Genomic DNA, 27,412 nt, shown 5'->3' with positions numbered 1-27,412 from the left:
TTGACATAATTGAGGCCATGAATGGCTTCAAATGATCTCCAGTTAGCCGAAAATAACCATTTCCTGTCCTAGATTGATTCAGCTGAACCTGAGGACCTAGTCAACCGCATATGAACTCAGCCCACACCAGTATGGAGCCATCACAGGCGTAAACGGTGGCTTGTTGACGACTTGGTTTCATGGCTTCGTGGGGTCAGCATCACACTCTAACCCTACCATCAGCTCTTACTAACGGAAATCGGGACTCATTTGAGAAGGCAATCGTTTCCCTGTCGTCTAGAGGCGGGGTCAGGGATTTTCTCTGCCTCGTGATGACTGGATGTTGTGTGATGTCCTTAGGTTAGTTAGGTTTAAGTAGTTCTAAGTTCTAGGCGACTGATGACCATAGATGTTAAGTCCCATAGTGCTCAGAGCCATTTGAACCATTTTTTTGTCGTCTAGAGTCCAGGAGAGACGCTACAGGCTTTTGTCATGTTGTTAGCAAAAGCAGTCACGACGGTCGTCGGCTGTTATAGCCCATTAAAGCCAAATTTCAACCCATTGTCCTAACGGATACGTTCGTCGTACGGTCCACATTGATTTCTGCGGTTAATTGATGCAGTGTTGATTGTCTGTTTGGCCTGAGAGCTATAAGCAAACGCCGCTGCTCTCAGTTGTTAAGTGAAGGCCGTCGGCCACTGCATGGTCCATGGTGATCGGAATTCCCTGGAATTTGGTATTCTCAGCACACTTTTGACATTATGGATCTCGGAACGTTGAACTCCCAACGATTTCCAAAATGGAATGCCTCATGCGTCTCGCTCCAACTATCATGCCGCGTTCAAAGTCTGATAATTCCCCTTGTGCGGCCGCAATCACGTCGGAAGAATTTTCACACTAATCAGCTGACTACAAATGACAGCTCCACCAATTCACTGCCCTTTTGCGTGTAGCAAATGCGATACTGCCGCCAGTTGTATGTGTGCATATCGCTGCCCCGTGCCTTTGTCGTCTCAATGTTCATGCATTTTTACGACGTGCTATTTTGCTAGAGAAACACAGGATGGGTAAAGCATGTGATGAAAGGCATAGTCATACTTTCATGAAACAGTCCTCAAACGTAGAGGAAGAATGTCATATGGCCATGAGTGCGCAAACGCTTTATTTCCGAGGTAGAACTCAGATTCTAGAGCTCTTCAACGCATTAATGATGGGAAACACTCAAGGAAAGAAACGTGTTAGCACAATATGAAACACTTTCTGAAACGAAATGTTCAAAATGCCCTCCATTATCATGGATACATGCATCAACCTGCCGCAGCATTAGCTCCCTTCGTCATGTTTCACAGCGTTCCACAATACGGGCACGAAAACTGTCCGTCTCGTTCCGGGCGGGCTTCGGTATATTAGAGCTTTCAAGTGTCCTCACACCTAAAAGTTTTTTATTTTGCTTTATTTACTGCCATTTACAAATAACCTGAACCTACTGAATCAGGTTGTATTTTTAAAACATAGAATTGTGCATATAATGGTATGAAGTTCTTACTATTCTAACAAAGTTGTAACAATGTTGTGGCTTTAAATACTTGCAAACTTGAAATTTATTTTCATTTGACTGACGAATTCATCCACGTTTAAGATACGCAATGTTTCAATCTTGGCATATATTAAATTGTTGGAGACGTCGTGGTCGCAGACAAATTTATTTATTGTGACGCGTATCGATACTCCATCTTCAGAAAATTGTGGCAAAAAGAGACATAAATAGGACATGAGAAAGAAGACGTTTAGTAGCAGCAAGAACGAAACTAATCCTGAAAAGTAAGTACTTACAAATTATATCGTCTATTATTGTTACAATTTTCGGAACACGATCTATTGAAACTTTTCACAAATAATTGATCTGTCTCAGATCAAGCCATAGAATTTATTACATTCCTAGCCCAAAAATAATTGGGAACAGAAATGTTTGAAACTAAAAATGTTTGTATTAAAAAGATAAGAAAATAGGAAGATATTAAAAAAATTATATTTACAGAATGCCACCACCGTTGTCATCCGGGCGAGAGAAGCTCAGCAAGACAGAGCCTTTCGCTCCTTGGGTAGCCACCTCCAGATACTGGCCATCCGACGATGGGAACCTCAGCCTCTCTCCGTCATTCTATATCTAGGTAGGTACTTTCTGTGTTTGCTAGCGTAAAATGGAGTGTGCATATGTGTGTACGTTTTCTGTTGTTTATTAACTACTACTACTACTTGTTACAAGTTCTGAGTGCTTTGTGTAGAAGGCAGCCATTGTACCGTTCGTTTTGATATGGAGTCAGCTCTGTATGTTGTATGTTTTTTGTTTCTGATGTTGTACCTTTCTTCTTGTACGCCACCGAAGCTTAGCGGATTTTGAATCAGAGAGCGTGGAGGCCAAAAAACGTGCCTACCTCCACTTACCACTAACTACATTACCACTGATGAGAGGAGGGGTTGCGTCGTGCATAAAGTACATGTTTTGCCGCACTCGTAATGTAACGTATTATAGCCAAATAGAGGTTTCCCTGAGAAATCACGGCAAGCTTCTCCATTGATCCTGCGTGGAATACCATTAAGCCTTAACAGTCATCTACAATTCTGGGGCAAACTTTGGCAGATAACCTTCGTTGATGACGTTGTAGCACAATTTCGTGAGAATTCACGATAGCCCATACGCACTGAATATGAATAGTACATTTGCACTAACGACAGGTTTGACACATTTTTTACAGAACCATTCACGGAAGAACACCAGTGCTTCAAACTACATCCTGTCGGGGCACAGTCGTTCTGGAAATATCCACCACTACAAAGGTTGAGCGCCAGGCCCATTACCAGCTGCTAATTCGTACAGCAAATGGGTGTCTGCTAACTCCGTATGTAAGCACACTTCCATCGCAATACATCGGAATCTAAGTACTTGAAGAGTACAAAACAGTTTATGGTATGTGCTTGCGAAGTCCTTGATGAATATTGAACAGCTGATGCTACGTGCTTGATGCTAGTAGAGGAATGAAGGTAACTACACGCAGTAAAGTTAGTCAAATGTGAACACAAGAAATGAAATTAGCAGCAGGTTAAGACAAGGAATGAAGTTAGTCGCCTGTCAACATAAGCAATGTATTCAATCTTAAGTCAGCATTACCGTCATTCAATTGGAACAACGAACACAATCCAAACAATGAAAACTTATTGTATATTCTGAAAAGCGTAACCAGGAAGGTATTTCGAGTATTTCATGTATAAAAAAAGTTTCATGTAATACTGGGACGTTTTGTTCTGTGTGTTTCCCGTAATGAATGAGGTTATGAATGGTAGTGAAAAATTACCTCTGATATGGAAGTAAAGCGTTTCCGGACCCTTGTCCATGTAACACGATTTATTCCTCTGTGTGTGGAGAATGTCTCCTGAAAGTTTGAAAGTACCTCCTTGTTATACCTACTATATTCAGGGTAGTCTGAAGAGCTTGTAGGGCGCTGCAGGGCGGTTAGTGCTAAGAAATAACTGGTAAGAAATAAATTCGATATACTGCGCCGTTTCCGATGTCATTAACACTGAAGATCGTCAATCAGGCAATCGCGCGCACAAATTCAAGCGGCCCGCCAGAAATAATTGGTGTCAGTCGCTCTTACAGTGTAGATGAAAGCGTACGAGCCTGCTCAGCCTTTGTCTCGTGTTCTACACTCACTACCGTCTCATGTCCAATTTTTGCACTTCTCGTTAACTTTTATGGAACCAAACGATGCAAACATTTAGCGACACCTTCTCTGTCGGGCCGCTTGAAATTGCGCGCTATGGCCTTATTGGCTAATTTCAGTCCAAAGTAAGTCGGAATCGGTGCAACGTGCGGAATTTTATTCTTAACAATTAATGCTTAGAACAACGTACGCCTCCAGTCCCTTACAAGATGTTCAGATTGTTTCTGAAAACCCTGTACAGTTGTCAAACACTGTTATGGAATTTAAAAGCAACATAATTCGAGTAAAGTTTCTCTAGTTGCTGCCCTACAGCTTGTAAATATTTAAGGAACATAATCGTCACCAAACCAAAATGATTTTATTGCCTACCAGTTTCGATGACACAAATCATCAGTCCTCCATGGATCAACAGAAAACGATGAACTACGAGGTGCGACAATTAAGTAATGAGACAGATGTGAAAAAAACCTTTACTTACCGTTTTAATCAAGTTTAGTGCTGTCTCCTTCAAATTAGTTCCCTTCTGATTGCACACACTTTTCGCAGCGCTTCTGCCATTGATGGCAACATTTCTGGAATTCATCGTCCGTAATATCCTCCAAGACCCTCGTCACAGCTTTTTCGACATCTTGAGTTGTTGGAAAATAGTGTACCTTGACCGCCGTTTTGACTCTCGGAAAGAGAAAAAAATCGCACGGAGCGATATCTGGTGAATAATGTGGCTATGGTAGTACTGAAATTTTATTTTGAGTTTAAAAATTGCTGTACTGACAGAGCAGTATGGGATGGTGCACTATTGTGATGCAGAAACCAATTATCAGCAATGTTGGCACAGACACGAAGAACGCTTTGACGAAGTCTTTCTAAAATTTCTTTGTTGTAATATTAGTTAACTCTTTACCTTGGAGGCACCCACTCTTTATGAACAATTCCCTTGGAATCAAAGAAGCAAATAAGCACACATTTCAATTTTGACTTTGACATTCGAGTTTTTCTTTTGTCTGGTTGATATCTTTGAGCGCCATTGCGGACATTGGCGTTTTGTCTTTGGATCGCACTGAAAAAATCAACCTTCATCACCAGTGATAACACGGCTCAACAATTATGCATTGACTTCCGTTTGCTCTAACAGATGGCTGCCACATTTTTCCGTGTCTCTCGCTGTTGTGGTCTGAGATTTTTAGGGACCACTTTTGCACAAATGTTTCTCATACCAAGATCTTCAGTTATTAGTAGACGAACCGTTTCTCGATTGATATTCAGTTCTTCTGCAATCATTTTCACGGATGATCTTCGAACAGATCGTTCGAGGTCAAGCACCCTAATCAAGCTGTCATCCTTCCGTGAGGTTGATGGTCGTCCGCTGCGGTCTTCATCTTCATTATTACCTCTGCCAACGAAAAAACTGAGCTCATGTCATAACCTCCTCTTCAAAAGCCTTCCGAAGCTTACCGTAAGTTAACGTCGCGTTTTCTCCCAATTTAACGCAAAAAGAAACGGCATACCGTTGCGCAGTATTATGCCGGTTCCATTTCCGTGACGAAAGGCACAAACACGTGTTAACGTGTTACAGCACAACCCACGACTGAGCAATTGCATCGATGTGGCGGTTGGACTAGAAGCAGCTTATAGACCAAGGTCGAAGATATTGTGCCTACGCAAGCCTGCAGGGTTGCCACATCTTGAAAACAGCCGCACGGGATTAGCCGAGCGGTCTAAGGCGCTGCAGTCATGAACTGTGCGGCTGGTCCCGGCGGAGGTTCGAGTCCTCCCTCGGGCATTGGTGTGTGTGTTTGTCCTTAGGATAATTTAGGTTAAGTAGTGTGTAAGCTTAGGGACTGATGACCTTAGTAGTTAAAGCCCATAAGATTTCACACACATCTGAACATTTTTCTTTTCTTCAAAACAAAATCGATCTCATTACTTTATTGCCGCACCTCGTATATGTGACTCACTGCCATGTCAATAAACGAAATGAACAAGTAATTTGTTGTAAATACATTTACCGTATAATATTTTTAATGGTGTAGACATGTCAACCTTTTCAGAATTTTATAGGCCTATACGTGACTTCACGTCACACATATCATGGAGGTCAGTATAAATAAATGTTAGTTACTAGTTTTGGAATAATGTATACATTGTAAGTCTCTGTGTAACGTAAATTATGAAACATAGGTTTTAGAGATTTCGGATTCAGTTTTATAACTTGTAGATCTCGCACACAATACAACTGAGTTGTTTTACGACACAAGCAATTTTTAGGAACAGTGTGAAAATATTAAATTCTCAGTTTGTTCAAAAAAATGGCTCTGAGCACTATGGAACTTAACTTCTGAGGGCATCAGTCCCCTAGAATTTAAAACTACTTAAACCTAACTAGCCTAAGGACATCACACACATCCATGCCTTAGGCAGGATTCGAACCTGCGACTGCAGCGGTCACGCACTTCCAGACTGTAGCACCTAGAACCACTCGGCCGCCCCGGCGGGCTCTCAGTTTGTGCGGCTTGCTTTTTTAAAGTGTATTTATTTACAAATGAACCACTGAGTTGCCTAGATTACTTAGTTTAGATGTGCACCAGATTTAGTTATTTTCATGGCAGATTCATGCATTTTTGTTGAAATACACTAATGTGTGTGATCAAAAACTAAGGTCAAAAATAGTTTCAGCTTAAGCAGCAGCTTATCTTGGTGTCCACAACTATTTTTAAACTGCAGTATAATTCCTTTTGAAAACTCAGCGCTGATTTCCTTACCTCGGTGAGTATAATGATGGAAATCTGTAATTATTTTACGAGAACTTTGCTAACCGATACTTGATATAACTCACACAATTTAGCGAAGTGGTAGGTTGCCGCGCAGGCAGTGTTTTCGCGCGGTGCTGAATATCAGCGGGCGCCGCCGGCGCCGCTCGCAAGGTCTGGCCGGGACGCGGGCCGGGAACCAATTTCCCCGCAGCGGCAGGGTGCCGCGACCCCATTATCGCCCACGGCCGGCGTCTGTCTCTCTGCCCGAATGGCCGCCGGCGACCCATCGCGACAAACAACCGGCCAGCGCCGCCAACATTGGCGACAGCCACTGGCCATATAATCCGCCGTCTCACTTGCTTTGGCTTCGGCCACTGTAACGTTGGCAGCACACTGGCTGCCACACACACAATCGCCGTACCACAATCGTCTGTGGATAGCGCCAGAGCAGCTGTACTTCTAACACGTAATTCGTACTTCTGCAAGTAATATTTTGGCCGAATGAAGTCTGAATAATAAAAATTACAATTATGGATTCAGACTATGATAAGACTATATCAGACTCGTTTTCAACATGTTGCAACAGTGGCGCAAGAAACATACGGAGTGAGAAGGGGCCGGGCTTATGTGGCTTTAAATTCTAAACAATATTAAAACCAATTTACTAATTAGTACCAACAGCTTGGAGTGCAAAACACAAGAAACAACAATTACGATGTCAGTTCTCAGTTCTCAAAACGCACATTATACCTAGAACAGTACAGAATAAGTCTGCTACACAATAAGGAGGCTTGAATAAATACACTCAAGTGATAACTTACCGGGTGATCAAAACGTCAGTATAAATTTGAAAACTCAATAAATCACGGGATAATGTAAATAGAGAGGTACAAATTGACACACATGCTTGGACTGACATGGGGTTTTATTAGAACCAAAAAAATACAAAAGTTCAAAAACAGTCCGACAGATGGCGCTTCATCTGATCAGAATAGCAATAATTAGCATAACAAAGTAAGACAAAGCAAATATCATGTTCTTTACAGGAAATGCTCAATATGTCCACCATCACTCCTCAACAATAGCTGTAGTCTAGGAATAATGTTGTGAACTGCACTGTAAAGCATGTCCGCAGTTGTGGTGAGGCATTGGCGTCGGATGTTGTCTTTCAGCATCCCTAGAGATGTCGGTCGATCACGATACACTTGCGGCTTCAGGTAACCCCAAAGCGAACTATCGCGCGGACTGAGGTCTGGGGACCTGGGAGGCCAAGCATGACGAAAGTGGCGGCTGAGCACACGATCATCACCAAATGACGCGCCCAAGAGATTTTTCACGCATCTAGCAATATGGGGTGGTTCTAATAAAACCCCATGTAATTCCAAGCATGTGTGTCAATTTCTACCTCTCTATCTACATTATTCCATGGTTTATAAAGTTTTCAAATTAATGCCGACTTTTTGATCACCCGTCACTATAAAGGAGAACGAGATAATACACAAGATGATGAATTACCAAGAAGTACCCAATCCGATGTAAACACAGTCAAAGTTCAAACCAAATTAAAAGGGATAATCAAAACGTTACTGTTCTAAGGCCGTGCAGTCCGGAATCGGTATGTCTCTCAGGCAAAATCGCAGTTAGCACCGAGGCAATTACCCTATCGATGCACCAGGTGGAAGATAGCTCTTTAGGAAAAGAATAAAAACATCTTGGTCGTATTTGGACTCATATTGGTAACAACGTCGCCATAGTTCACATTTCCCCATTTACCGCATGCACATCGGAGAGACCCGAATGCCACCCTAATCCTTTGCATCCATGTGCGAGGCCTACGAGAAAGACAAGCCGCGGAGCGTTCGTCACGAAGGTAGGCGCTCAGTCGCTCACATCAGCAGACAAACTACATTTCTTCACCTTTTAACTCGTAACTAGGCATGTCCGTACAAACGAAAACTGAATCTTCTACTGGAACCCGCTATTATGGAATCTTACAGTTATTAGTCCTATAAGGATCGGATGTCCATAGGCCTACTTATAATTTGTTACGGCTATACTGGCGTAAAGTGACATAAAATCATGCTAAAAGATTATCAGTTTCATAAGGCACCATATTCTGTATGTAACGAGTACCGTTAATCTGACAGGACTAAATGCTATAAACAAGCCGTTACTATTTTTATCGAGTATTCATCTTGAATTAAATTTTGTTGCAGTACTGTTAATCTGTAAGACTTCATAATCGCAGATTCCAATGGAAGATGCAATTCTCGTTAGTACTTACACGCCCAGTTGCGAGTTAACAGGTTTAGAAACGCATTTTGTCTGCTGAGCTGAGCGATCGACGTACGCGCCGCGGCCTGTCTTTCTCGTGGGCCTCGTTCTCGTGCACCCCCGGAGTCACGCTACCTTGCTTACAACCTGTAGCCACGTTCTCAAAAGAAATCTCTTTGATCTCCAATTATAATACCAAACAGATAATACGAGGTCTGTTCGGAAAGTAAGGTCCTATTGGTCGCAAAATGGAAACCACTGTGAAAATCATCAATGTTTTATTTGCAGCAGTTAGCTACACCTTGCAGCTACTTCTCTACATAGTCGACTTCCCAATACCCTCTGCATAGAAGGCATCCACCTGTGCTTTCCGCCAATTCTCTACGTTGGTATATAGCTCATTGCCAGTCCCAAAATGTTGTCTTCGTAGTCGGCGGTTCATCTGAAAAGAGATGAAAATCAGGGGGAGCCATTTAAGGGCTGTATTGTGGTTGATCAAACACTTCCCATCGGAAACGTTACAGGAGAGTCTTCATAGCCCCTGCAGAGTTTGAGGAATCGTTAGCGCTAGGATTTCACCCGGAACAAGTCCAGTCCACTCATCCCCGGTTTTCCCGGTCTTTGTTCGGCGCCTGGACATCGTTTCAGTTGACCAAAATGGTTTACAGCTTTCGGCTGCACTTGGAGTAATTGTTAAATTGATATCTTGCTCGGTCTTAAATTTTGCCAGGTAGTTAAAAAACGCGCACAATTGGCCTCAGTTGTGCCAGGTACTTCCACAACAAACATAAGAGGAAACAATTTAGCACTGAATTCTTTAAATACGAGGACTCAGTATTCAGATGAATAGCCGATGAAGAAACATACTTCTATGTGAGGAAAAGCACCCAAAGCTAAAACAGGATAAAACTACCCTCAAAGAATAATATGCTTGGAGAAAGAGGAACCACAGTATACTTGACACTTAAGTTTCAGAACTCAAGCAGTTTATGTGAAACAAGCACCAATGTTCACTATACTTCCAGAGGGCATCAAAATTACTTTGTTCTTGCTAGATCGATCCAAGCAGTTTTTGTGTGCTCTTCACTGAATAGTTTTGCTGAAAAGTTTCTTCACAGAGGAACTAGCACAGCATGAAGGACGTTTTACAGCCGTGAAACACCGCAGCATTTATTTCCTCCATAATTGCTATGTGACAAACATACACATCACATAATTATTTTTTTTAAATGGTTTGAATGACATTTACGGAATTAAGAAATCTTTTGGTTAAAAACAGACAGGACAAAGAATAACGACACATTATTTTCCTGAGGCGTTTGCAACAGCATATAGGTCACTAATCACAGAGAAACAGCCACAATTCTTTGTAACATCGTTTATAATGCTCAGGTACAGCATTGGAAGAATTTACAAGTTAAAATTCACCCATTACCCATGCAAATACTAAAGAAATATGTCATACAAGGAAATATCTTACTGTTTTCATTAGGAATTTCTGTTTTATAACATTTCTTATATTCTTTAATTTTCATGAGCTACTATAAGGGCATACGTAAACAAAACAACCTTCACTTATTTCTATAGAACGCTGATTTATGACAACAGAGTTATTCGACTGCATCCGTGGCTTTACTACCGACATGACAGATTCAAGACCATTGTTTTCACATTGTATGTTTGCTCTGCTGTTTCCCTCAAATAAACGTATTAGAATAAGTGAATTAGTTAATGAAAAAATGTCCTTATTGCCCTTAAATAATATCACATTATTTTTTGTTTTCTATTGCTGGCGATGCTTTCAGTTCCCTATAAACATTTTTATTTCTTTAATAATGCAGATTCATTTTAAATTACTATCCAGAAAAACTTAAATTCTTATCGTTAATGAATTTCATCACAGTCTAACATGTGTTGGACTGTGACGATAACAACCACGTTGTAGCTTCCAGTTTGCGGAACTGGCGGCTGTTTAGGGGAGAGCCTTACTCTATGGATAGGCATGGAGGAGGGTGAATGGGCGGGACTTGTTCCGAGTGAAATCCTAGCGCTAAGGGCACGTCAGAATTTGGCCGAGAATTTCGTGAAGAAGGAAACGTATAACAGTAGTGTTATGTAGGCTGCATGGCATCAGGCGAAATCTCTCATGAGAACCACATACTTGACGACAGACTCTATATTCTAGGCATCTTTACGTGCCCACTGTGCGCTAAGATCTAAACGGACCGACGTGAAGCGATCGACGGGAGTATTAGAGACAGTGTCCAACACATCGGTGTAAAGCTTTATCGGATTTTCGTTGTGGTTTCCATTTCGCGACCGATCGGACCTTACTTTCTGAATGGCCCTCATATAACAGCGCAGAAATAGACAGTACAGTACCAGCTCTAATTGCCCTTGGCTGTAAGCAGTAAACAAGAAAATATAGCAGTACAGCCCAGACAAAGTTGTTTGCTGTACACCATAGTCCTGATAACAGGTAATATAGTCTCCTCTAACTGACGTAAAGTAAGACACATCAAAAGTAGCAACACCTGACTGCCGGACACGCTTCGTTCCTGAATCTCCGAACCCAAGCGCCGTCTGCTGCTCCAGACCGTCGCCCCATGTTGACACTAAGCCACTGAAAGCCCCGCTCGCAAGTCAACGAAACTGTCTCGCTGCTCTGCTCCATGCTTCCTACCTCGTATATTCAGCTGGATGATGCTCTTTCCAAGTTGCTAGTAGTGTTGCTTCTCCCCTGAACGTTCACATCTCTTCCGACGCTGAACCGAGGTTCGATGTACCAGGTGATTATAATTAAACTGATGATGTTCTGAGCGCTGCATTGCGGACATTATACATCGCAGGAAGCTGATGCTTCGTATGCTGTTCATTAATCGGTGCGGTCCTGCAGCCTGCTGAAAAAGATAATAGTTCCATTTTCTGCCCACATTACAAGACATGGCGCTATAAGCAGTCAGAATGTGTTGTGGGTGCAGAAAAGGGAAAGAACTATCAGACACTAGATAACTGTGGTTCTGGTGCGTTTATTAGGATACGGTCACAAGTTACACGTTTTTAACATGATCTCCTGTCTCAACAACATGATGCATCTGTAACAAGGTATGGTCGATAGTTCTTCGGAGTATATCTTGTTTAATCAGAGCAATCTATCCATCAGATCAGGAAGAATCCGGATACATTCCTGACATACACGATCTTTCAGATATCCCCCCAATCAAAATGCTCATCGATTTATGTCGGCCGATCTGGAAATTACGTAAGGTGACGTGGTAGTTACCGAAGGTTTCTCGAAGCGAAAACTTTTACCCGGTAAGTGACATCAAGTGTCGGCCCATCTTGCATGAAAATAGTGGTACGGACATAGTTGCGTTGGTACAAAGCTGGAATCAAGTGCTGCACAAGGAGGTCCTTACAAAGTGTTAATGCCGCTGTACACCAAACAGGCCCGAGTGGTGTCATCTACTCCAAGAGAAACGTACCGAGAATGAAGGAACTGGCGAAAACACACTACACAGTCACATAAGCTGTCTAATGGATGCTCCTGTAGAACCCCATATGCGACAGTTCCGTGCGGCAACCTTCAGAGAAAAATGTGCATCATCCGCCCAAAGAATATTATCCAGCCACATATTATTCATTTCCATGCGCCCAAAAAGAAGCAAGGCCAAGGTCAAGGCTATGTAACCTTCCTTTCAGCTTCGTTTGGTGCACATTCTGAATCTTGTAGAGACACCAGTGTAAAATACGCCGCAAAAGCTTTTGAGCTGTTGACCACGTAGAAACAATTCCCATGACACAGCTAGAGCAATGGTTGCAGGAATTGACACTTGTGTTGCGCGGTCGGCTATAGTTAGAGGAACGTCATCAACAGATGCCACGGGAATGAGTTGCCTCCCTCTTCCTGCTGCATCACTCAATCCACCTGTTTCCTTAAATTTGTTGATCATATTCTTTAGTCTATTTATTTCTATGCAGCCTCTTCGCAGCTGGTTCTATCAGCGATATTCTCACAATGCAGTGCTACTATTGCTGCCGTTCTGAAAAAAAAGGAAAAAAAACAAGCTTACCAGCTGAGCGCATTCCTCCTTCTCAATAGCTGTTGCTTTTCGTATGGAAAAGGTCAAATTCCTGACCCTTTAAACCAACCGTTACTTCACAAACAAAATAAACACGCGTCGCCAAGGAAAAACACGATCCTGATGTCAAAACAGGAATTATTTCACATTCTGACTACTTACAGTGTCATCACCTAGTGTCAGACAGTTGAACTACATTTTTTTTGAGCGTACGCCACGAGCGCCCAAATTAACGAACGTACCTCCGACGGCATCGAATCCCGCCTCGGACATAGATGTGTGTGATGTCCTTAGGTTAGTTAGGTTTAAGTAGCTCTAAGTTCTATGGGCCTGATGATTTCAGCAGTTAAGTCCCATCGTTTTCAAAGCCATTGAACCATTTTTCCGACGGCATCCTACGACGTATACATCCCGCACCGCAGCATTCGGAACGCCGTCTGTTTAGTTATAACCACCCGGTAGTTGACGACAGTGGCCACTTCAACGCGGAGCAATGCCGTAACTGGCAGTTCCCTGGGCTATCCACGCTATAAACTCGGGCGGTATGTCGTGCATGACCTAGCGCGGAACCGAAGACTCGTCCTCTGCTGCCCACAGTGGACAGTCGTCGTTCATGTTGCCAAGCTGCTGCCACTAATTACGGTCACCTGGTGGCCCTCCGCTGTCCACTCCGCCACACCACATCTGAGCGTGACATTGCGTCCCCAACTTAGCAGGTTCGTGCCCTTCCAGTGGCAGCATGGACGCAAAAATCATGTTGGTAGCTCCTGCTAGTTGGGGCTGGGAATTCAACTGCGTGGCGATTTCCTAATTCAATGTTACCCAGTGGCGTGTTTCAGTGAGGATATAAATCTTTATATTATATGACTGATGTCACTCAAGTTGTAAGGCGTCGGGATTTTGGACAGCTTACATATCGGGTGCCTCAGTTTCATGTGTTGTTTATGGTGTTGCAAGACACTTCTTTTGCAGCGTGGGACGGGTTTTTGTGTGGATGTTTCACTTGTTTGAGATGCAATGAACGTGGCCTCGACACCGACGAGAACAACTCCCTTTCGTAACTTTGTATGTTTAAGTTAGGTAGGGCAGGGTGGGAGCATCACTGGAGGCCAAGTCAGTTTTAGTTAGCCACGCTGTAACACAATGGTCTGCAGAGCCGCAGCTTAGTTAAGGTCAAGCGCAGGGGACGGACACGTCAGAGAACTGGGGGAAGAACAGTGTATTACCTGAGCGGTGCGTGAGGACGAACTTACCACTCTCGTGGATGATGGAGTGTTAATAGTGGGGGCAACAGACCTGGCTGTTCACTTGAAAACCAGCCAATTACACGACACTGTACTTATTAGGCCATATACTGATTGGACTTTAGTAGCTACTAGAAATGGAAGAACGGCTGCCACTTACTGTTCCATACAGTGTTCAACCCCACTGTGGAGGGAAGGGAAGCTAGGCTGAGGAGACGCGCAACTGCCCAACGCGATAGGCTCCTTCCCGTGAGACGTCGTCGAATGTGGTCGGAGGGCATCCCTCTCTGACTTGATGACAGGGAAAGGAGATATATTGGTATGAACACTTTGTTCAGCCGGCTCCAAAACTCAGTCAAGAGCTGGCTTAATTCTTTTCGTAGATCTCCTGAGCGGAGAACAAAGAGAGCCAGTAAATTCTTGCGAGAACAGCGAAGTCAGAGTAACACACGGCGCGCCAGCCTTGCATGTGTTCTTCGCCATTACAAATTCTAGGATAAAGTTAACGCTCTTCGCTTCACGAAAATGTATGGTAAGTTTGACAGGCTCAGTATAGGATTTTGATAGATTTACAGATCAGGTGACACACGGCAGCAGCCAAGCCGATGACGCTGTGCAACACAGGGTAAGGAACGCAGCATGCCATTAAATGTAAACGTGTCACAAGCCAGTTTTTACCCCAGTGACATGAAGCTCAAAGTAGTAAGACCTTTCCTCCTTGTAGTATTTCCCCCATGCGCTCCATGGCCACATTTCGATAACATTTGTGGGGAAAGAATAAAATTTTTTAGAGCCGGTAAAATTGTTCAACTCTACATTAGGTCTACCAGACAGCCTGTCTCTCAGTTGAAATAATTAACTACCCTGAATGTCGTTATATTATTGATCTTTTACATTTTATGTTAATTGAGAAATTTTATACCAGGATACCCTTGTCTGAACAGGCGGTGCCTAACATTGCCTCTTGTGCACTGTAAGTGTGCAAAAGTGATTCAGATAAATACAATCACAGGAAATAGTTGTCGTCTCTTCTAATATAAAGATACACTTCCTATCTCTTTGGAATATTTTAGGAAAACTGATGGCAGCTATCCTTGTGAAGTCTAAACCCTTGCCAAGTAATAGTATGTTTCCTTACAGGTCACGTTCAAACTTCATGATGCGCGCTAAGTGAAATCGTGCACACAATGCCAACATAGCAATCATTTATAAGCAACCAGAGGCGTGTTTAAGAAAGTATGGGGAAGATCTAGAATAGTATGGAAAAATTTCAACAGGCGAGACAGCTAATTGCGATTAATTTTTGAAGACAGGTTTCGCAAATCTGAGTAGCAATCATCGGACCTTTAAAGCATTTTCTTTATTTTTTCTTAATGCCTCATCTCAGAGTAGCAACTGCAACCTACGTCTTCAATTACACTCAAGCGCCAAAGAAACTGGTATATGCCTGCGTATTCAAATACAGAGATAAGTAAACAGGCAGAATATGGCGCTGTGGTCGGCAATGCCTATGTAAGACAAGTGTCTGGCGCAGTTGTTAGATCGGTTAATGCTCCTACAATGGCATGTTGTCAAGATTTAAGTGAATTTCACGAGCGCTGGGACACAGCATCTCCGAGGTAGCAATGAAGTGGGGATATTCCCTTACGACCATTTCGCGAGTGTACGGTGAATATCGGAAATCTGGTAAAACACTACATCTCCGATATCGCTGCGGCCAGAAAAAGATCCTGCAAGGAAGCAGCCAAGGACGACTGAAGAGAATCGATCAACTTGACGTAAGTTCTACCCTTCCACAAACTGCTGCACATTTCAATGTTGAGCCAGCAACAAGTGTCAGCGTGCGAACCATTTAACGAAACATCATCGATATGGGCGTTCGGAGTCAAGGCTCACGGGTGTACCACTGATGACGGCACGACACGATGCCTTACGACTCGAGCCGCGCTGGGTAGCCGCTCGGTCTTGTGCGTCTTTAGACGGTTCACGCGGCTCCCCCAGTCGGAGTTCGAGTCCTCCCTCAGGCATGGGTGCGTCTGTTGTCCTTAACGTAAGTTAGTTTAAGTTAGATTAAGTAGCGTGTAAGCGTAGGGACCGATGACCTCAGCAGTTTTGTCCCATAGAACTTACCACAAATTTTCAGAAGTTTTACGCCTCGGCTGGGCCCATCAAGACCGACGTCAGACTGTTGATGATTGGAAATATGCTGCCTGGTCGTTTCAAATCGTATCGAGAGGATGGACGCTTACAGCTATGGAGACAATCTCAAGAATCCATAGACCCTGAATGTCAGCAGAGGACCGTTCAAACAGGTGGAGGCTGTGTAATGTACATCTAGGTACGTCTCTGACAGGTGACACGTACGTAAGCATTCTGTCTGATCGTTTGCATCCACTCATGTCCAAGTGAATTTCGACAGGCTTGGGCAATTTCAGCAAGACAATGCGACACCCCACATGTCCAGAATTTCTGTGGAGTGGCTCTATGAACACTCCTCCGAGTTTAAAAATTTTCGCTACCCAAAAAACTCCCCAGACATGAACTTTATTGAGCATATCTGTGATGCCTTGCAACATGCTGTTCAGAAGAGGTCTCCACCCACTCGTACTCTTACGGATTTATGGAGAGCCCTGCCGGATTCATGGCGCCGATTATTCAATGGTCGATTCCCTCCAGCATGACTTCAGATATTAGTCGAGTCCACTCCACGCTGTGTTGCGGCAACTCTGCGTTCTCGCTAGGTCCGTACATGAAATTAAGCAGGTGTACCAATTTCTTTGGCTCTTCAGTGTATTTGTTCCATATATTCAAATCTCTGCCTTCCTCTCGAGTTCTTACTTTCTACAGTTCACTGCTGAAACATGGAAGTTACTCACTGAGATCTTAACAGATGTCCCACCATCCTACCTCTTCATCATCCAGTCAGTGTTTTACACTTGATACTTTCCTCGCCGATTCTGCGGAGAACCTCCTCATTTCCTACTTTACCAGTTGAACGAATTTTTAAAATTTTTCTATGACACCACAACACAAATGTTTCACTTCCTTTCTGTTCCTTTTTTCCCACTGGCTTTGTCTCACTACTGTTCAGTGCTCGCTCCAAATTTATATTCGCAGATATTTCTTCCAAATATTAAGACGTATATTTCATACTAGCAAAATCCTATTGGCCAGAAATGACCTTTCTGACAGATCTAGTTTCCTTTTTAAGTCCTCCTTACTCTGTCCGTGATTGGTTATTTTTCTGTCTAAGTATCAGAATTTCTTAACTTCGTCTACTTCGTGATCCCCAGTTGTGATGTTAAGTTTCCTGGTGTTCTCAGTTCAACTACTTCTCATTACTTTCGTCTTTCTTTGATTTACTCTCAGTAGAAATTCCGAACTCATAAGACTGTTCGTTCCATACAATACCTTCCGTAATTCTTCGTTTTCAGCTGCACTGATATCAGGGAATCTTATCACTTGTATCCTTCCCCCTGAATTTTAATAGTACTCTTTTTTTATTTCCCTCATTGCTTCTTCGATGTATAAACTTATCCCTATTTATCTGAGAATTTAGAAATTTTTGCAGCATTTTTCACTGTCGGACCCTTTTTCAGATCAACAAAACCAATGAACGTGTCTCGATTTTTCATCAGTCTTGCTTCCATTACCAACCGCGAAGTCAGAACTGCCTCTCTGGTGTCTTTGCCTTTGCTAAAGCCAAAATCAGCGTCATCTAACAGATCACCAATATTCTTGTCCATTCTCCTGTATTTTATTGTTGCCAGCAACTTGGAAGGATGAGCTCTTAACCTGATTGTGCGATAATTCTCGCACTTTTCTGCACTTTGAATTGTGTGGATGATATTTTCCGAAAGTCTGATGTTATATCGTCAGTCTGAAACGTTCTACACATCAACGTGAATAGCAGTTTTGCTGCCGCTTCCCCCAGTGATTTTAGAAATTCCGATGGAATGTCATCGGTCCCTTCCGCCGTATTCAGCCGTAATTCTTCCAAAGCTTTCTTCAGTTCTGATTTTAGTGCTGGATACCCTATCTCTTCTATTTCGATTCCTCTTGCTTCTTCTCATCATTGAACTGTTCACAGGAACACATTCTCGGGCCTACTCTAACGGGACGCGAAATTAAAGCGTCACCCATCCAGAAGGATCAGCTCAGTTTGCAGGTAAATATAAGTTAAATTTAGTGTTTTGTTTATGTATTTGTAATATTTGTAATATTTGTTTTGTATGCTTCATGTTTGGAGAGAGCAGCGCAACTCGCGGAAACAGCATCTTCACTGCCGGAACCAGAAAGAAAATTGCTGGCCACTAGGCGTCGCGGGTCAACGGCCAAAGAGCAGGAGAAGATCCTGTAACCGGGTTGTTGCGTCGAACCTCCAACATTCCAATAAATCATAATTTCTAATTTTCAATTGTAATGACGTCACAGAATGTTTAGTTCATGTTGTATTTTGTTCAGTTTTGTTTTGTCGAGTCTGATGTTCACATCTGTATGTAGCATATATGAAGACAATAAAACAGTGTATGCTCTAAAGCTTAAATACGTTTTCGAGAATTATTTACGAAGAGTTATATTGAGGAAGAATTACTACTAAATTTTTCCAAGATATTAATTTCCAGAAGAGTTTGATTTCGATTTTTTGACTCTAAAGGTTTTACAGTCTGATTTTAATATGGGAAAAATAGGTTAACTTGCAAGAATATAATTTCCAAGAAGAAACAAACGACATCTAAATTTCAAAAGTTTGCGCAAACCAGTTGAACTGAGTGACGTAATTTTGCACAATCGACTCAACTGAAGGTGTTTTAATCACAGTTTCGTTCAAGAATCTCTTATAGAGAACTTTAAAGGAATTTAAATAATTTTTTGAAGTGTTATGCAAACGACGTAGGTGACGAAGTCTGCATATGGTCATATTTCAAACAAAAATCATTAAGTCATACGCGTCGTTACACTACACTACCTTCCTATACATAACGAATCCGATTCCCGTTATACCGTTTTCTGCTGCTGTTAACATCACCCTATGCTGGTATGACCAGGAATCCTTGCCGTCTTCCATTTCACTTTACTGACGCCTAAGATATCTGGACTGGGCCTTAGCAGTTTACTTTTCAGATTTTCTAGCTTTCCCCCCTTCCACATCTTCCCCCAGCTCCAACTTCTAACATTCTTCCCCCGAACCCGTAGAACGTACCCCTTCATTGGTTATTCAATCTTTTTTTCATTGTCATCTCTCCTTTTGCAGTCCTCTCCTGGTGATCCGAATGGGGAGTAGTACGGAATCGTTTATCAACGGAGAAATCATCATTCCATCTTTTCAGTTACAGATCATATTTCCATTGCCTTCAGCGTCCTCACGCCTTTGGCCATTGCTGACTCTTCCGCCTTTTATGGCCGATAGTTTCCGTCCTTTAGAGCTTGAGGGTACGCTGAATCTTTGTTTGCACCTCCTTCCTCTTTGATAATGCCTTGATAGGAGGGTGGCTTCTTATGATGAAAATCATCGGTCGCGACTGCTGATGATATTTTTTATCAAAATTTTTGCAGTGGTGGTGTTCGTACTGGGGACCTAGGACATTTTGATTACTAATCAAAGATGCTACCTCTAGACCGCGGGTAGAGCATATAGATCACAAATGACAGATATAATCAGTTACTCGTAATAATGTGGGGTACATATTTTCATAACACAGATGTACACAACATACCTTTGAAAAGGGATTGTCCCATTTGCGATGACAATTTTTGAGAAGTTTTGACGATAAGTTGAGAACTTGATAAATGTACTTAACCTCTTAAGTTTTTGGTCAGAGATGTTGGTACTTTTGAAGAGAGGAGCAAGCAGTGTGTGTGGGACAGTCGGGAAATGTTCTTTGTTTGAACAGAATGGAACCTAGCATGCTGTGTAAAGGAGGCTGCATTATTTAAAAAGGTTCTGTAAGAATATGTTTTGAGGAAATACTTTGAGGAAATGAAATGATATAAATGCAAGCATGACAAACCCAATTTCTGAGGTAGTCCAGTCTTTTTATATTTGTAACCGTGTAGTTTCTTACTGTCATAACATTGTGTCTGGTTAGGGTAGGCTGTATAAATTTTATAGTGAAGTATATGTAATTGTCTGAAACTAAACAAGTATTAAGGAAATCAACTGTATATGGAAGAGTTACTAAGAAATAATTTTGCTAATGTGTCGAGGAATGAGAACTCCATAAAAAGCTGTATTGTTGTTATTACACTCCTGGAAATGGAAACAAGAACACATTGACACGGGTGTGTCAGACCCACCATACTTGCTCCGGACACTGCGAGAGGGCTGTACAAGCAATGATCACACGCACGGCACAGCGGACACACCAGGAACCGCGGTGTTGGCCGTCGAATGGCGCTAGCTGCGCAGCATTTGTGCACCGCCGCCGTCAGTGTCAGCCAGTTTGCCGTGGCATACGGAGCTCCATCGCAGTCTTTAACACTGGTAGCATGCCGCGACAGCGTGGACGTGAACCGTATGTGCAGTTGACGGACTTTGAGCGAGGGCGTATAGTGGGCATGCGTGAGGCCGGGTGGACGTACCGCCGAATTGCTCAACACGTGGGGCGTGAGGTCTCCACAGTACATCGATGTTGTCGCCAGTGGTCGGCGGAAGGTGCACGTGCCCGTCGACCTGGGACCGGACCGCAGCGACGCACGGATGCACGCCAAGACCGTAGGATCCTACGCAGTGCCGTAGGGGACCGCACCGCCACTTCCCAGCAAATTAGGGACACTGTTGCTCCTGGGGTATCGGCGAGGACCATTCGCAACCGTCTCCATGAAGCTGGGCTACGGTCCCGCACACCGTTAGGCCGTCTTCCGCTCACGCCCCAACATCGTGCAGCCCGCCTCCAGTGGTGTCGCGCCAGGCGTGAATGGAGGGACGAATGGAGACGTGTCGTCTTCAGCGATGAGAGTCGCTTCTGCCTTGGTGCCAATGATGGTCGTATGCGTGTTTGGCGCCGTGCAGGTGAGCGCTACAATCAGGACTGCATACGACCGAGGCAAACAGGGCCAACACCCGGCATCATGGTGTGGGGAGCGATCTCCTACACTGGCCGTACTCCACTGGTGATCGTCGAGGGGACACTGAATAGTGCACGGTACATCCAAACCGTCATCGAACCCATCGTTCTACCATTCCTAGACCGGCAAGGGAACTTGCTATTCCAACAGGACAATGCACGTCCGCATGTATCCCGTGCCACCCAACGCGCTCTAGAAGGTGTAAGTCAACTACCCTGGCCAGCAAGATCTCCGGATCTGTCCCCCATTGAGCATGTTTGGGACTGGATGAAGCGTCGTCTCACGCGGTCTGCACGTCCAGCACGAACGCTGGTCCAACTGAGGCGCCAGGTGGAAATGGCATGGCAAGCCGTTCCACAGGACTACATCCAGCATCTCTACGATCGTCTCCATGGGAGAATAGCAGCCTGCATTGCTGCGAAAGGTGGATATACACTGTACTAGTGCCGACATTGTGCATGCTCTGTTGCCTGTGTCTATGTGCCTGTGGTTCTGTCAGTGTGATCATGTGATGTATCTGACCCCAGGAATGTGTCAATAAAGTTTCCCCTTCCTGGGACAATGAATTCACGGTGTTCTTATTTCAATTTCCAGGAGTGTACATAGTTGCATTGTTTAAGTTGGAGCCTTATTCTCATTTGTCAGTCTTCAAGTCCAGTTCCCCATTTTCCATTCTTTACTTTCATGACTGCATGCTTACTCTGATTGCACATCCTGAGTTGTACGCCGAGCAGCATTTTTACGACAATTAGTAAGGTATCATCTTGCACTGCACATCGCAAGTGCAGTAAATAAATTTTGATTTTTGGCTGTCTCATCATTATCCTAAAAGTGACAAGTTGCAGAGCAGACGAGTTTTATGTACGTACAAGTACACTAATAAATGTTATTACCACCAGAGTTCATTTACATTGTAAGGGACAGTGATTGCCAGAGGAAGTTTTCAGTGAAGTGCTCCGTTGTGAACTTTTAATAAGTTTTATCAGAAAGTCAGATGCGTTGATTTTTATTTTCATTTGCTCTGTAACTGCAACGACAGTTCTGCTATAGTGATTGATTGGAAGACTAAAGATGAAGATTAACTATATTTAGAGCCAACATTTTAAACTTGGTCATTCGTTTTCCAGTTGGATAGCATATACAAATTTCATTGAAAACGTATCGCTTTCTCTCAGACGTATTGTTTGGTGTACGGCTTGACTGGTTATCCTAATGTGTAGCTTCAGTTACACATATTTCAGTACAACTTTAAATTTTTTTACATTTCCGGTGCTATGCACCAAATTTTTCACATTTCGATATCAAAATAAGTTATATACATTTCTCATATACCAACAAGACACTTTCAAACACGAGTTAAAGTTTTACATATCATTGTCACCCTATGCAACCACACCTCAGTATATATCTATCGTATATACTATACATCGTGTCAAGTTATGACACGTCACTTCAGGAAGATGCAGAAAGTAATACATCGGCATGTCAATAATAAAACAGGACTTACAGAAAATATCACGCATATTGCACCGATCTCACCAGCTCTTACTCACACAAGAGACGAAAGGGGTCTGAGGATCACAAGTCAAAGCAAAGATGTTACGAACTATAAGCAGGTGGCACTGTTGTAGTAAACATACAGAAATTCGATTGTAAAATATAAATCATAACTGAGAATTTACATCCATGGAGACGACAAAAGAGTGCAATATATACATTTCTATAAGGAGTTACACAACACTAGTAATCCAAGCCAAAGAATATTGGAACAACAAAAAATCTTTCATCAAACAATTGAAAGAAACTTTTTAAAAAAATATATAAAAATCTTTAAACTAAAAATTTATAATATTATAATAGAGCGCACTGACTAGAAGTTGTACACCTACTGCCTAGACAGCGTCATAAATTACAGGCAAGTACATTTAGGAAAATATATCTCCATCTTACAGATGATCCCTCGAAGTCGAGTTGATAAGCATACAAGGACAATGCACAATGTATGTGTCATAATGCAACAAAAGGGGGACCACCAAAATACTACGTTTTTAAAATACCACGTAAAAATTTCAGTATTATGGGCGAGCACCAGTACAACACAAGGTCTAGATATTAATGTATGATGGTGCTCGAAGTCTTGGTGTAATATACACCTGGTAGTATGAAACCAGAAATTACGTAATGAATAAGTACAGGGTGTTTATCAATGAATATCGGGGTTTTAACGCTTTATAATATTTCTTATATTAAACTTACAGTGATAAATGATATGTCAAATGAAAGATCAACTCAAACAGTTTTACCAAGAACCTTATAAATGTTCAATGCGAGCACCATTTGTCACACGGCACACGTAAAGTCTATAGCTAAGTTCTCCCCAAACGTTGATAAATGTGTTTTCAGTGATTGTAGAAACAGCTGCTTCAATCTGCTTTTTTAATTCAGGAAGGTCTGCTGCTAGCGGAGGAACGTACACACGATCCTTGACGAAGCCCCAAACGAAAATATCGCATGGAGTTAGGTCGGGTGAAGGTGGAGGCCATGCAAAACAAGCCCCGTCATTGGACCCCTTCCGGTCTATCCAGCACTTGGGTACAGTCAATTTCAACATATCGCTTACTTCGCTATGCCACTGAGGTGGCACATCATCTTGCTCGAAAATGAAGTTTTCTGGCTCATCTTCTTCCAACTGAGGGAAGAGCCATTGCTCTAGTGTATCAAGGTAAGAAGTGCCACTTACAGTGGGTTCACCAAAAAAAGAAAGACCCATAAACTTTCCGCCGGGATACGGCACAAAAAACAGTAACTTTATGTGAATCTCGTTGCATTTGCACCACCTCGTGAAAATTTTATGAGCCGCGGATGTGCACAATGTGAGTGTTAACATGTCCACTAAGGTGAAAGGTCGATTCACCACTGAAGACAACATGATCCAGAAAATCTTTATCGTCATGAAACAACATTTCGTTTGCGAAGTTGGCACGTAATACATGGTCTGTCGGCTTTGGAGCCTGTAATAACTGTAAACAGTAAGGACATATTTCTATTCGTTTTCTTAAAACTTTCTAAACAGTCGACACGGGAACTTGCAATTCACGACTAGCCTTCCGGGCTGATTTCTTTTTGCTACGAGTGTACGACTCTCTTACTCACTCAACAGTCTCTTAACTAACTCTTGGTCGCCCTGTGCTCTTTCCTTTACAAAGGCAGCCGGTATCTTCTAATTGATTATACCATCTACGAATGTTATTATCACTTGGAGGATCACAACCAAACTTCAGCCGGAACGCACGTTGCACCGTAACTACAGATTCGGCCTTTGCAATCTGCAAAACACAAGACGATTTCGGTTCACTAGTCGCCATCTTCGCTACTACAGCTGTCTAGCGGATTGCGGCGGAAACAATGCGCGCTGCACATGCGCACTGGGGCCAAACAACACTGATTTGCTGTTTCATTTGACTTATCATTTATGACTTTAAGTTTAATGAAATAAATATTATAAAGCGTTAAAACCCCGATATTCATTTATAAACACCCTGTATATAAATAATTTGCAACATAGTGATATAAGTTCAGTATCAAAGTAACTATGATTAAATTAAGTGGAGGTTTACGAAACAACTATAAAAGATCACGATAGTACGAGATCTAGTGGTAAAACACACAGGTTGAAATTGATAAAACCGACAAACTGCAGGCACATATTGCTGACAGGAAATGGAAGGAAGAAAAGGTCTTATGAACGTGAGTCCGAAAATGGATCGTTGCAACAGTAGACGGAGGTGACAAATGACGGTTCCACATGGCGAGTGTTCCTTGTGAGTTGCAGGCTGTGTGATTGACACAGCGTACTGTCGGCGGCAGAATGGTCCGTCATTCATGTCGGGAACAAGACAATCGAGATGGGTTGTAGAAATGAATAGGAGGTGTAGGGAAACTAAGGTGATGTAGCTATATGAAATATGTGAAGAAATCGAAATGAAATGATTGTCGGAAGGACAGACTCAGCATATAGAAAAGTCAAAAGAACCTTCGGTGAAAATAGCAGCAAGTCCAGTAACATGAAGAGTGCAATGTGCAATGTGTACGCCCAAACTGATGGAAACGGTCGAGTGGCAGCATATCCTGTAAAACCCGGCCATACAAATCTGATGTACACACCGTCCGGCGCCTGCACGTTCGTCTGTCTGAAAGGTCCCATGATCGCACCAACGCCCAAAAAGGGCTTGAAATATTGTGTGATGTGGTTGGTGCCTGCGAGGGTACGTGTTTTCGTACAGGCATGCTGCCTCTCGACTGCTTCCATCTCCTTGCCCGTACACAGACACCATTTCGGCTGGTTGACGTCATGAATACCAGACCATTCTGCTTCGTACGGTATGCTGTGTCAAACACATAGTATGAAACACACAATGAACCCAAGGCATGTGCTCAGAGGGACTTTCATTCGCCAGTGCCATCTACTGTGGCAACGATATATTTCCAGACACGTATACATAGAAAATTTTTTTCATCCATTCCATCAGGAACCCGTTCCTGTAGTTTGTCGGTTATATTGTGTTCACCCTCAATATCGAACCTATGGAATATGTAAAGATATCAGTAGTGTGAAGCATAAGGGAATAACAAAATTTCCTTAAAAGAAAAAAATCTGGAGCATACATGCAACAAAGTGCAAACTCCGTTGTGGATATACACTGGAGCTCAATAAAAACTGGCATAGGCATCCGTATTCAAATACAGAAATACGTAAACAGGCAGAATATGGCACAGCGGCCGGCGTCGCCTATATAGGACAACAAGTGCCTGGCGCAGTTGATAGATCGGCTACTTCTGATACAAAAAATGGTTCAAATGCCTCTGAGCACCATGGGACTCTACGTCTGTGGTTATCAGTTCCCTAGAACTTAGAACTACTTAAACCTAACTAACCTACGGACATCACACACATCCATGCCTGAGGCAGGATTCGAACCTGCGACGGCAGCGGTATCGCGCTTCCACATTGTAGCGCCTAGAACCGCCCGGCCACTCCGGCCGGCCACTTCTGATACCATGGCAGGTTATGAAGACTTAAACATTTGAACGTGGTGTTATGGTCGGCGCACGAGCGACGGGACGCAGCATATCCGAAGTAGCGATAATGTGAGGAATTTCCGGTACGACCATTTCAAAAGTGTGCTGTGAATTTCAGGAATCTGGTAAAACATCGTATTTCCGACATCGCTGCGGCCGGAAAAAGATCCTGCAAGAACAGGAGAAACGACTGAAGAGGATCATTCAATGTGACAGAAGTGCAAACCTTTCGCAAACTGCTGCAGATTTTAAAGCTAGCCATCAACGTCAGCGTGCGAACCATTCCATGAAACATCATCGATATGGGCTTTCGGAGGCGACGTCCACTCGGTACCCTTGAGGCTGCACGACACAAGGCTTTACGCCTTTCATGGGCTGATGAGTATCGACATTGGAATGTTGATGACTGGAAACATGTTGCCTGGTCGGACGAGTCTCCTTTCAAATTACATCGAGCGGCTGGAAGTGTACGGGTATGGAGACACCCTGATGAAACCGTGGACCCTTCCTGTGCGCATGTGAGCATGTGAGCAGAGGAACTGTTCAAGATGGTGGAGGCTCTGTAGTGGTGTGGGGCGTGTGCAGAATGGAGTGATATGGACCCTATGATACATCTAGATAGGAATCTGACTGGTGACACATACGCAAGCATCCTGTCGGACTTGGGCAATTTCAGCAGGACAATGCGACACGACACACGTGTGTTATTGCACGTAGTGACTCGAGGAAACTTTTTGTCAGTTTAAACACTTTCGCTGCCCACCAACCTTCATTGACATGATCGTTATTGAGCATATTTGGTATGCCTTGCAACGTGCTGTTCAGAAGAGATCTCTAACCCGTCGTATTCTTATGGATTTATGGACAGCCCTGCAGGATTCATGGTTTCAGTTCCCTCCAGCACTACTTCAGACATTAGTCGAGTAAATGTTACACTCCGCTGTGACACTTCTGCGTGCTCGTGGGGGCCCTACACGATTTTAGGCAGGTGTGCCCGTTTCTTTGACTCTTCAGTGTATAAGCATTGACATGTTGACTCATGATAACGCATGTCCCTATAACGCAAATGTCGTAACTCAGAAGTTATGCCATGTGAAGTGTAAGCCCCTCGAGAATCCGCACTGTAGTTTTGATCCCTCTTCATGCTATTATCATGCTGTCGGTACCTTAAAAAGGCCTTTATGGCCCGACGATTCCTGTCGGACGAGGTCGTG

The sequence above is a fragment of the Schistocerca piceifrons genome, chromosome 5 (genome assembly GCF_021461385.2).
Source record: "Schistocerca piceifrons isolate TAMUIC-IGC-003096 chromosome 5, iqSchPice1.1, whole genome shotgun sequence".
NCBI classification, from domain to species: Eukaryota; Metazoa; Arthropoda; class Insecta; order Orthoptera; family Acrididae; genus Schistocerca; species Schistocerca piceifrons.
This window is presented reverse-complemented; position numbering follows the sequence as displayed.